Source organism: Chrysemys picta, chromosome 7, assembly GCF_011386835.1.
Source record: "Chrysemys picta bellii isolate R12L10 chromosome 7, ASM1138683v2, whole genome shotgun sequence".
NCBI lineage: Eukaryota > Metazoa > Chordata > Testudines > Emydidae > Chrysemys > Chrysemys picta.
Window position 1 is genome coordinate 125,196,735 of NC_088797.1, and position 10,654 is coordinate 125,207,388.

The following is a 10,654-nucleotide window of genomic DNA, read 5'->3' on the forward strand; positions in this document are numbered from 1 at the left end:
AACTTACTCCCCCCCCGTCCCCGACAGTGATTTATCTTATGCAGCGAGGCTCTTGATTTATTCTTTATGATATACTACCCAGATCCTGGCTAATTAATATTCCTTCATAATTTCCAAGAGCGGATGATGTTATCTTAAACAGCTCCCCAAGACGGGCTTCCATATTGATGAGGTTGATGTATGTGTTTAAGCTGATGACATCTAAATATGCTTCCCATCATATTTAAGCTCTGTGTTTAACTTCTAATGAACCAGGAAGATTTCCCCTGAAATAGAATTTTAAATTAAAGGAATTTTAGAAGCCAAGTGAGCAGGGCCTGTAGGGGAGCTAGCTAGGAGCTCCCTTCGGTTCCTGGATATTCATAGACCAAGTCCAGAAGGGTCCAGCCTGAGCCCCAAATCTGATCTCTTGCATAACACAGGCCAGAGAATTTCATCCAGTAGTGCCTGCATCCAACCCAATAACTTGTGATAAATCCTACTGACAAGCAGAACTGCGCCTGGCATTCCAAAATCATGAGACGGGCCTGCCAAAATTATGAGATTGGCTTAAAAATCATGAGATTTACACAGTAATACCTTGTGTGTGTGGGGGGGTGTCTTTTTCTTTGCCTTCTGCTGTTGCAGCTGGTAGGGGTTACATTTCTCTCTGCCCGGCATTTTCTTTGATTTGTTAACAAAAGCCGAGTCCTCAGCCCATCCCCTGACTCCAGCAGTTGGGGCTTTAAGAAAACCACCAACTCTTGTAAGACTCAATAAAACGGCAACACTGGAAAAGGGACAAGAAATTCATTTAAAGATTCCTTAGGTTACAAACCTTATCCTCTAGATTCACACTAAAATCAGATTCACAATCAAACGTATTTTTTCCATCCTTACCCTGATTGTTTATTTAGATTTATGCAAATGCTACAAAAGGACTCCTATCCATATGCCCTGGGAGCCCTTGCCATAGCTTAAAAGTACAGCTGAATGAAAGAAATGAATCTCCTAGAACTGGAAGGGACCTTGAAAGGTCATTGAGTCCAGCCCCCTGCCTTCACTAGCAGGACCAAGTACTGATTTTGCCCCTGATCCCTAAGTGGCCCCCTCAAGGATTGAACTCACAACCCTGAGTTTAGCAGGCCAATGCTCAAACCACTGAGCTATCCCTCCCCCCATACAGCTATACAGTTAATTATAACTTAAGTGCCAGTGAGCCAGGCAACTTAAAACCCTGAAAGTCATCTCCCTTTCCAACAATTCCCCCACCCTTATGATACTTCCCCCCCAACCCTACCCCATTTTCAAACGCCTGAGAAAAATGGTAAGACCTGGAGGCGATCAGACTTCGATTGTTTCGAACTAGGAGGAAGGAGTGAATTCTGAAGTCCAGAGATGCTCAGAGAAAATGCCCTTCCCAATCGTAGCCCCTCTTGTTTATACCAACTTGGTGCAATTGGACCCGCTTGGGCTTCGGAACCGGACTGGACTGCCCAGGCCCATGTCGACTGCACCTCCCCAATCCCGCAGCCCTTGCGCTGTTTCTCAGGCACTACCCAAGGAAGTTGCATTTGGCCTCAATGTTCCGAAGTTTTACATCTAATCCCAAATGTGTGGGGGTAGGCGGGGGCCCGGTATCTAAAGCTACACTTCCATCCCCTCTCACCAGAGAAGTGACTGCTCCTATCCTGCCTGCACACAAATCAATTGCAACCTTTTAATTAAACTCCTGGTGACGAGTTATCGAGGCCACAAAGTAAAACCCTGAGAAGTAGCTGCTGGAGCCACGGTAGTTATTAGACGTCGCCCTCACACCAGCCCTGGTTCCCCAGATGTTTGCAACCGGCTCCAGCCGTTCTCCATCAGTCTTTCTCGATCAGTGTCACCAGGCCCTGGTGTCTTGCTTCCACCAGGCCCCGCGTCCTTCATCAGACACCGATTTTACTCAGCCGGCTGCTCGTTTTTCTTTCTGCATTCTGACACGTTTTCACCCGGCTCCTAATCCGTCTCTCTCCATTCCCAACTCGAGCCGTTTATTTCTAACCCGCCCTTCCCCCCACCCCCCGTCAGGACAAAGTAGCCGATCAATAAAATAACATGCCATGTCAGGTTTCCCGTGCGCTCTCCCTTCCCCCGCCAGCATCCTGGGAAATCTAGAGCGGAGGCTCAGTGCAAAGCAGACAAGGATTGCTCACACGTGAAAGGTCGCGCTAAGCAGCGCGGTGGAAATGTTCTCCAGCCAGGATGCGAGCCCCGGAGAGAACGCCACACTGCTAAACACTTATTTTGCCTCCATGTAAAACACTCAGTGAGAGTCGAATTGAGGGGCAGCATGATCTAGGGCAGAGGTAGGCGAACTACAGTCCGCGGGCCACATCTGGCCCCCGGCCCCCCCCTGCTGTTCCCCCTCCCCCGCAGCCACACCGCCAGCGCTCTGGCCCTGAGGACAGGGAGTAGAGGGCAGTTGGATAGGCGTGGGAGTCCCGGGGGGGGTGTCTGTCAGGGAGCAGGGGTGTGGATAGGGGTCAGGGCAGTCAGGGGCGGGGGGGTTGGATAAGGGGTGGGGTCCCGGGGGGGTAGTTAGGGGCAGGGGGTCCCAGGAGGGGGCAGTCAGAGTCAAGGAGCAGGGGCGGTTGGATGGGTCAGGGGTTCTGAGGGGGGCAGTCAGGGGGCAGGAAGTGGGAGGGGGCGGAATGGGGGGCTGGGGGGTCAGGCTGTTTGGGGAGGCACAGCCTTCCCTACCCGGCCCTCCATACAGTTTCACAACCCCGATGTGGCCCTCAGGCCAAAAAGTTTGCCCACCCCTGCTCTAGGGGTACAGCAATGAGTCCTGGCAGCCCACTGATTATTTATTATTCGTATTGTGGTAGCTCCTAAGAGCCCCAGTCAGGGACCAGAGCCCCATTGTGCTCGGCGTGGTGCAAACACAGACTAAAACGACAGTCCCTGCCCCAAGTTGTTTACAATCTAAGTAAACTCAGTGTGTGATCCTATCTTTGTTTCAATTTCTCTTTGTAAAGTGTGTGTGTGTGTGTGTGTGTGTGTGTGTGTGTGTGTGTGTGTGTGTGTGTGTGTGTGACAATTCTCACCTCCCAACAAATTGTGGGATTTAATTGTTTGCCGTGAGCTTTGTGATACTTGGCTCAAAAGAGTGGGACAAATACAAAGTATAATTAGGCTTAGAAGAACTAGGTTTTTATCCATAATTTCCCCGTACACACACAAACCCACAAAAAAACATTTCCATCGATAATCATTGAAATGTACAGCTGGGCAAAGTAAGAAAAACGCTGCTTGAGAACCCATTCGAGTTTGATGTAAGGACATTTACTTGGTAGATGCTGTCCTGTGATGTGAACAATTTGTATTTTAATGGTTATAAAGACTTCACTTCTGGAATCTCTATATCTACTGTCATGAGAGAATTACTGGCTGACCTGCCCATCATTTCCTGCAACATTGAAATAGAAACAAAGAACAATACATGCCTCAACACCCAGAATTTTGCGCAACTGTGAAAACTGAAATTGATAAAATAGAAAAAAATGCTTAAAAATATAAACATTGATATTATCAAAAAATAAAGCTGGAATTCTGCCAACCCTAAGTATAATGATAGAACAACTCCAAAGCACATTTTAAGGACTACGCCAGAACGGATCTTCCCTCTGCTCTTACAATATCCCCAGACCTTCTAATCCCGTCCTAAGTAGTTTCTACTTCCCAAATGGCATCTGTAATACCATATACTACTGTAAGGCAAACCAAATATTTAACGTCTGCCACATACATGAACAGACATCAACTCAGCTCCACTTCCTCCACTTAGCGCCCAGGAAGAGAAATCTCAACCTTCAACCCCAAATGCACAGGCCTCTATCGCACGAGGTACAGAGATTCCCCCCAACTCACGGCAGCAGTGCTAAGATTTATAACCTGTAGCAGCAGCCCCTAGAGAGAGACATTGTACACACCTGATTAGCTCTGAGAGTGAGCCTTTGGGAGGAAGGGAGTGGTACACTTAGAGAATTTTTCACTTGATCAGAGCTCAAAGAGCCGGGAAGCGTGCACCTACAGCTTCAAAGCACTGTACTTGCATTGATTGACACATTCATTCTCAACACGCTACCCCTCAGTGAAGTAGGAGTGTCTCACCCCACAGAGGAGACAGCCGGGTAAAATGACTTGCCCAAGATCACAGAGGCAGTCACATGCACTGCTGGGATCAGAACTCTTAGCCCTTGTGTCACGGTAAGGATACGGAAAGGAAAAGCCGTAGAGAACTGCTGACTAGTAGGTCTGGGAAAAATCCTCAAGACTTACCCTTGGCAGAGATGCTCCTTACTCAGCCGACTCACCAGCCTGGAAGACGCAGCTGATCACGCACAAGGCAGACCTGAAAGAGATTTGTTTTAGAGTTAAATTAAAAGCACATTTGCTCAGAGATGGTCATTCGCTATTTTCACAGATCCCGAGGCCAGGAAGGACATTGTGACCACCTAGTCTGACCTTCATAATACAAAGGAGCCGCTGGGTTTTTTTTAGTCAAACAGCAAAGATTTTGCAGCTCCCAGGTCAGACAAAAGCAGAGGTTGGAAAGTGCTCAGAAATTCCCAGCAGCCACAAAATACTTGAGAAACAGCTTCCCTGTTTTATGTCTCTTCCAAGACCCCAGTTTAAAAAGCTGTGTTTTCTCCCCTGCTTTGGCCCATCGTATCTGAAGCGAGTGAGACTGATGAATATGACGAGCTCAGAACCCTGCGCTTGGGTCGTGGCAGGATTTTAAATTCTAGATGGAAGAAGTAGACTAGAGACCGAGACATAATGGACTGAATTCCACATGGGTTTGGGCTGTGGCAGGGCAGAAGATGGGTGTGTATGTCTCTCTCTCACACACTTTATTTTAGGACATGGCGACTTCCACTTTAAAATGACTGACTTACTTTGAACCCCCAGCCTCTCGAGCTAAGAACTGTCTTGACGACAGCCATTTTGAAATGAAAGAAAAGGCCCTACTTGGCCTGAATTTATAGGTTACTCGGGGAGTGTAGCTATTGGCTGTTCCCTGCCCACCCACCCAATGAGCTGGGTCCTAGGGCACTGCTGGGGTATTAGAGAATTTGGAAACCGCAAGATGCCATACAGTGTTTGTGTGCACCGCAGCTCTCTGGAATGGCAACTAGTGTGTGTGGAAGTGTGACAGAGCAATTGTGTTGTCCTCGAGTTTTTTACAGCCCCTGAAGCATGAAAACCCTACCACTGCTAAAGCAAACAGAGATTCCCCTTTGGCTCTGGTGGCAGGAGTCTTTACCTTATAGAACACAAGGTACTGAGTTCTGTTCCTGGGTTTGACTGAAAATTTCTCTAAGCTAGGCCTGGTCTATGCTTAAAACTTAGGTCTACCTTGCTCTGTTTCTCAGGGGTGTAAATTTTACACACAGATATAATTAAGCCGACCTAAGCCCTCATGTAGACACCACCACGTCAACAGAGTCTTTCCATTGTATCCTCAGTCTTCCATGTCCTTGCTTGCTTTCCTTTTCGTCCCTGGTTTTCTTTGCTGGTCATTTTTCTCCCATTCTTATCAGATGTCCAGATCTATCACTGAGGTCCCAAGTTCATCTTACCCCTCATTTCTTCCATGCGCACACTGCCAACTCTGCACTGGCCTGCATTCTCCTCAGTATATTATTTTCTACTACGTATAGCTTCTTTTCTTCCATCTTGGTAAGACCCACCGTTTCCAAACCATAGAGCCGGCAGGGACAAACACACACTGCATACACTGTTCCTTTCCATTTGTTCCTTATTTGCCAGTCCCGTAGCATTCCTGCCACCTTTTTCACTGTCGCCGCCAACGCACAAGAGGTTCTTCTTTTCAATTCTTCTCATCTCTCTCCAGTGGCACTAAGTGTACTTCCCAAGGACACAGATTCTTTCTTCTGAATCAGCTGCTCTCCTGAAATGTCTATCACCAGCTCTTCTTGCACCTTCTCAACTTGCATAACTCCAGCTTCCTTTGTGTTCTTCAAACCAGGATCTTCCAACAGTCTGATACCATATTTAGCCATTCCTCTTTGCTGTCAGACAAAAGGGCCAGGTCATCGGCATTCATTAGTGCTCTTTGTCTCTTCAGGCTTGGTTCTTCTACTAATTCACTTCCAAACGCAGAGGAAGAGAAGTGGACTCAGCACTCTGCCTTGTCTCCATTGCACCATCACCTCAGAACTCTCGGAAATTCCATGTATTGTTACCTTAGGTTCTGACCCTCGATACCGCTTCTCTAGCCTCTCAACCTCTTGAAGTCTCCCTCCCATCCATCTCAATACTCCAAACACCAGCTCCGGTGGAACCAAGCCATATGCTTTCTCAAGATCAACAAATGCTGCACAGCAGCAATGCCCTCCGTTGATCATTCTTTCAGACTTCTGTCCCACTGCAAATACCGGGGCTAGGGTTCTCCTTCCCTTCCTAAAGGCATCTTGCTCCTCTCCTATGTTTTCCCCCACCTTGCCTCCAAAACTCTCACAAGGACTTTGAGAGGCTGATGTAACAGGGTGATCCCCTGATAAGCGTTTGGATCATTTGCTTCACCCTCACCCTTCCAAAGAGGCACCATCGATCCTGCTCTCTGGGTACCCAAGCTTGATCCCAGCAAACACCTAGTAATCTATGAAGCCGCTTGACTCCAGTCCCTCCAACTGCCTTGATCATATGAACAGTTATCTCATCTCTACCAGCTGCCTTACCATTCTTCACTTCATCCAGTGCTGCTTCTGCCTCCGCTACAGAGCTTGACACCTTCTGAGGCTTCCCCATAACAGTCGGCAGCTTGCTTTTCATTTAATATTTTTTCCATATCTCTACCACCGCTTATGGGCTGGTTCCCATTCTTCACACAAAAAGGTTGGGTTTCATTGTTCCCCTTTTTTTGCCACCCCAAACCCCAATTTCCTGCTGCCATCTTCCTCCAGCCTTCTGTACAATTCCTCCTCAGCCTCCTGTCTTGCCTTCGCAACGGCCTTTCCAGCACTGTGACGTGTGCGGAGCTCCCAGGATGGCAATGCCACGGCAGGGCAAGGAGTTAGTACAGTTGCTACAGCTGTTGGCCTGCTTGGCCTGACAGCCTCCCCGTTTATATGACAGCAGCTGCAGGCAGCAATGGGAGGGACACTGCCCATGGGGTCCAGCCTTGCTCAGTGAGTGAGTTAACCCTTCAGGGCGCTGGGTGTGCGAGAGATTCTCCGCCCTGCCCCCCATCGGCAGGAGGCAACAGCTGCTTTAATCTCCACTCCCCCCATCCCATCCTTCTGCCTCTGATCCCCAGTGTTGCTACCGACACCCCGTGAGGGTGACGGCCGCTGTGAGGGCCCTAGTGGGGCTGCTGCTGGCAGTGGCTGTGACGGAAAGAGGCAGCTGCGGGAGAGCAGGTGGGCGAGCCTGCCAGCTGGCAGTCTCCAGAGCGGCAGGGTCTCCGTGCGCTGGCCAGCGGCTGCACTGGGTCCCATCCATCCCCACAGCTGAGACCCAGCCCGAGGGCCAGAGGAGCAATGTTCTTGGGAGAAGCAAGAGGGAATCTGCTAGTGGGAGTAGCCTCCTCGTAGGCTGAGCCAGTTGGAGCTGAGAAGTCTGGTCTCCACTCAAAGCCATCTCCTCTTCTTGGACCGAGCTGCTGGGAGATCCACGCAGCTGGTCTCGGGTTTGGTTCTATGTCTTGGAAGAGCTCGTGGGAGCCTAGGGCCTCTCTGGGGTTGGACCATCCCCATCTGTGCTGGGAGTCACTTTGCTGGGGCCGGGCCGGGCTGAGCCTGTCTCTCTGGGAGTCACCTTGCTGATCATTTTTCACCCTTCAAGAGTGCTGCTAACACTCTCTTAGCAGAGCAGGCGTTTCCTGTACTAAGGAGCACCGTACCTGGGACCACCACTAGAGGGCATCATGACACACCGCATGAAGCCTAAGCCCCTCCCACAGCCTGGCACACTGGGTCGCTGCCGTTCAGACTTTGCCCTTGGCGCCTCCCCGGTGGTAGGGAAGAGCCAGGACTCGGCTATAATGAAGGCAAAGGGGATTCTTCACTGAGGCCTCTGGGCACAGATAGGGACCCCAGTCCTGGGCTGAACTTAGCTAGGGTGACCAGGTGTCCCGCTTTTAAAGGGACAGTTCCATTTTGGGGGGACTTTTTCTGATATAGGCGCCTATTACCCTCCGCCCCCCGTCCCATTTTTTCACAGTTGCTATCTGGTCACCCTAGACTTAGCCGTCATAGACGACCCTGCTGACGCCACAGCATCCCCCAGGGACAACGCTGCTGCCTCCTAGTGGGACACTGGCTATTTTGGGGACGGCTGCAAGACCCCATGAGTCCCACCGCAGCCCCATCAAAATCAAGCCTGGCCTTTGCACGCTATCCATGCCGGGGAGCAGGGGGTCCTGCCCAGCCCCTGGACGACGACCTAAAAATGCCCCCTCAGGTCCTTTATGGGGGGGACTGTGCTTCCAAGGCCCGTCCCTGGCATCTGAACAAGGGCCGCTGGCTGCCTGCAGAATGGGTGTCCTTTGCTCTCCCTTCCCTGCGCTGACCCTGTGGCCGTGGGGGAGGCAGGGTGCTGGGGCGGTGAAAGGCACCTGTCCCTGCTCGGTGGAGAGATATTCTGGTGAGGCGGCGCCATTTGGCAGCTGGGGTCTCGCCCCCTGCAGGGACTGCCCCTCGCCACTTGAAAGGAATCGTTCACAGTCACGGTGTGATGATGTGGGAATGTTCTTAATGTTTTCTCTGAATACTGTGTGGGTGCCTCAGTTTCCCCTATGCCTTTCTTAAGTCTCTAGGTGGTGGGATAAGGGGGTGTGATTGTTGCAGAGCCCTAGGGGGCCAGTGGGATGGTGTCTACACAGAGAATGGCCAACGCCCTGTCTCCTGGCAACTGATGGTCTGGGCCCCTCCCCTGCAAAGGTGCCAACTGAAGGTGTTGGAGAACAAAGAGATCTGGCCCCGGAAAGAGACAAAGGCCAGAGAGGGGGCTGGAGGGAGTTTCAGTTTGGAGCTGGCTGGGGAAATGGAGGGAGCCCCAGGGCTGGAGTCTCAGCTCCCTGCCCCCCAAGATGGACCTGACTGAGGGGGGTCATGTTGTCTGTACCTACAAGCTCTGTTTTGGACTGTGTTCCTGTCATCTAATAAACCTTCTGTGTTACTGGCTGGCTGAGAGTCCCGGTGAATCGTAGGAAGTGGGGGGTGCAGGGGGGTGCAACCCCACACTCTGTGACACACAGGGGTTGGTTCAACTCGGAGGCTGATAGGGGATTTCTCCAGCCATTCAGAGACTCCCCATGTTCCCCTGTCGCGGTCTCGCTGTCCCTCCACTCAGGTCCGGTTCCAGATGGCAGCTGCTCCCGCCTCGCCTGCTTGTGTCTCACGCTCCCCGCCTCTGTGTGCTGGCCACCCTGCTTCCCATTAGCTACTATACAGCCCCTCCTGGCCGGAGCTGCCCGAGCCTCCTCCGGTGTAAACACCGACAGGAGATGAGGGTCCGAGTGAAGATCCCACCAGCCTGAGCCACGTTCCTGAGGCCAGAACATGCTCCCCGTGGCCTGAGGCGTCCAGCACATGAAGCATGGCCAGGCCAGCGCCTCTCAGAGACAGGCCCAGCACAGAATCAGAGGCCAGCGCCTAGCTCCAGGGAGACATGCTTTCCCACCCCCAAGGAGGCCGGGAGATCGAAGGTCAAGGAAAGGGCGGCTGGATCCGCAAAAGAGAAATCCCCTTTGCCTAGTGAGGCCTAGACAAATTGGTCGCTTTCGCAGAGGCTAAGGCCCCTGTGAGCCAGGGAAATGGGATATTCTGTGGCGTTTGTACCAGGCCAGTTAATAATGGCTCCGTGAGATGTGCTGGCTGGAGTGCAAATCACTTAGCTCTTCCGGGACCTTGGTTTGCCTGTCTGTGACATGGGAATAATGATCCTGACCTGCCCGGGCGGCTGGGAGGGTTAACCCACTCAAGGGTGTGAGGCGCTTGGACATGCGCGGCTGGCAGAGGCTGTGGACAGGCTGAGGGGCGTGGTGACGCTGGAGCTGGATTGTAATTTCCAGCTCTGGCAGGCATATGCACGCGAGACAGCAGTGGGGCTGGGGCCACAAGGCTAGCCACCTGCGTAAGATCCTGGCCGAGACCCTTGGCACGTACTCAGGGGAGGGAGGGGGCTAGCCCTGCCGGGGCAGGTGCAGCCACATGGCTATTTTTAGCCCGTTCACTTGCTCAGTGCTAGCGCAGGTAGGGCTGGAAATTACACCTCTAGCGCCAGGGGGGCCGGACCTTGAGGGGTGGCCATAGAGACCCCACACACCTTCCCTGAAAATCCAGATGTCAGATAACGAGCAACGGGAGGGTCTGAGGTGAGATTTAATGAGGGGAAGATTCATGATCACGCTGCTCATCGCCTTCAGCCGAATGACGCTTTCAGCCATTCAGTATTCAATCAAATACTTCACGAGAGCCCTAACTAGTCCCCTGGCTGGCTGGCTGGCTGGATGCACACCCGTCTAGCTAATGTCTAGGTATACGTAACCCTTTTGGCAGGTGGCGTCTCCTAACAATACCAAACAGAACCGGCTCGAGCCCCTACCCAGCAATCGGGGAAAACTTACCACCACCCCTGGGCGCCTCTAAGAGGCAACCCG

The 10,654-nt window shown here is 51.7% G+C and overlaps 1 protein-coding gene across 1 annotated transcript in view; it reads right to left on the reverse strand.

Annotated features, from left to right (window-relative positions):
- SFXN2 (sideroflexin 2) overlaps positions 1-4,378 on the reverse strand; it is an 88,533-nt gene extending 84,155 nt beyond the window's left edge. Inside the window, exon 1 of the mRNA XM_065552635.1 lies at positions 4,306-4,378. The gene's annotated coding sequence lies outside the window, so the exon portion shown is untranslated. The remainder of the gene's footprint in view (positions 1-4,305) is intronic.
- Positions 4,379-10,654: the final 6,276 nt, after the last annotated feature.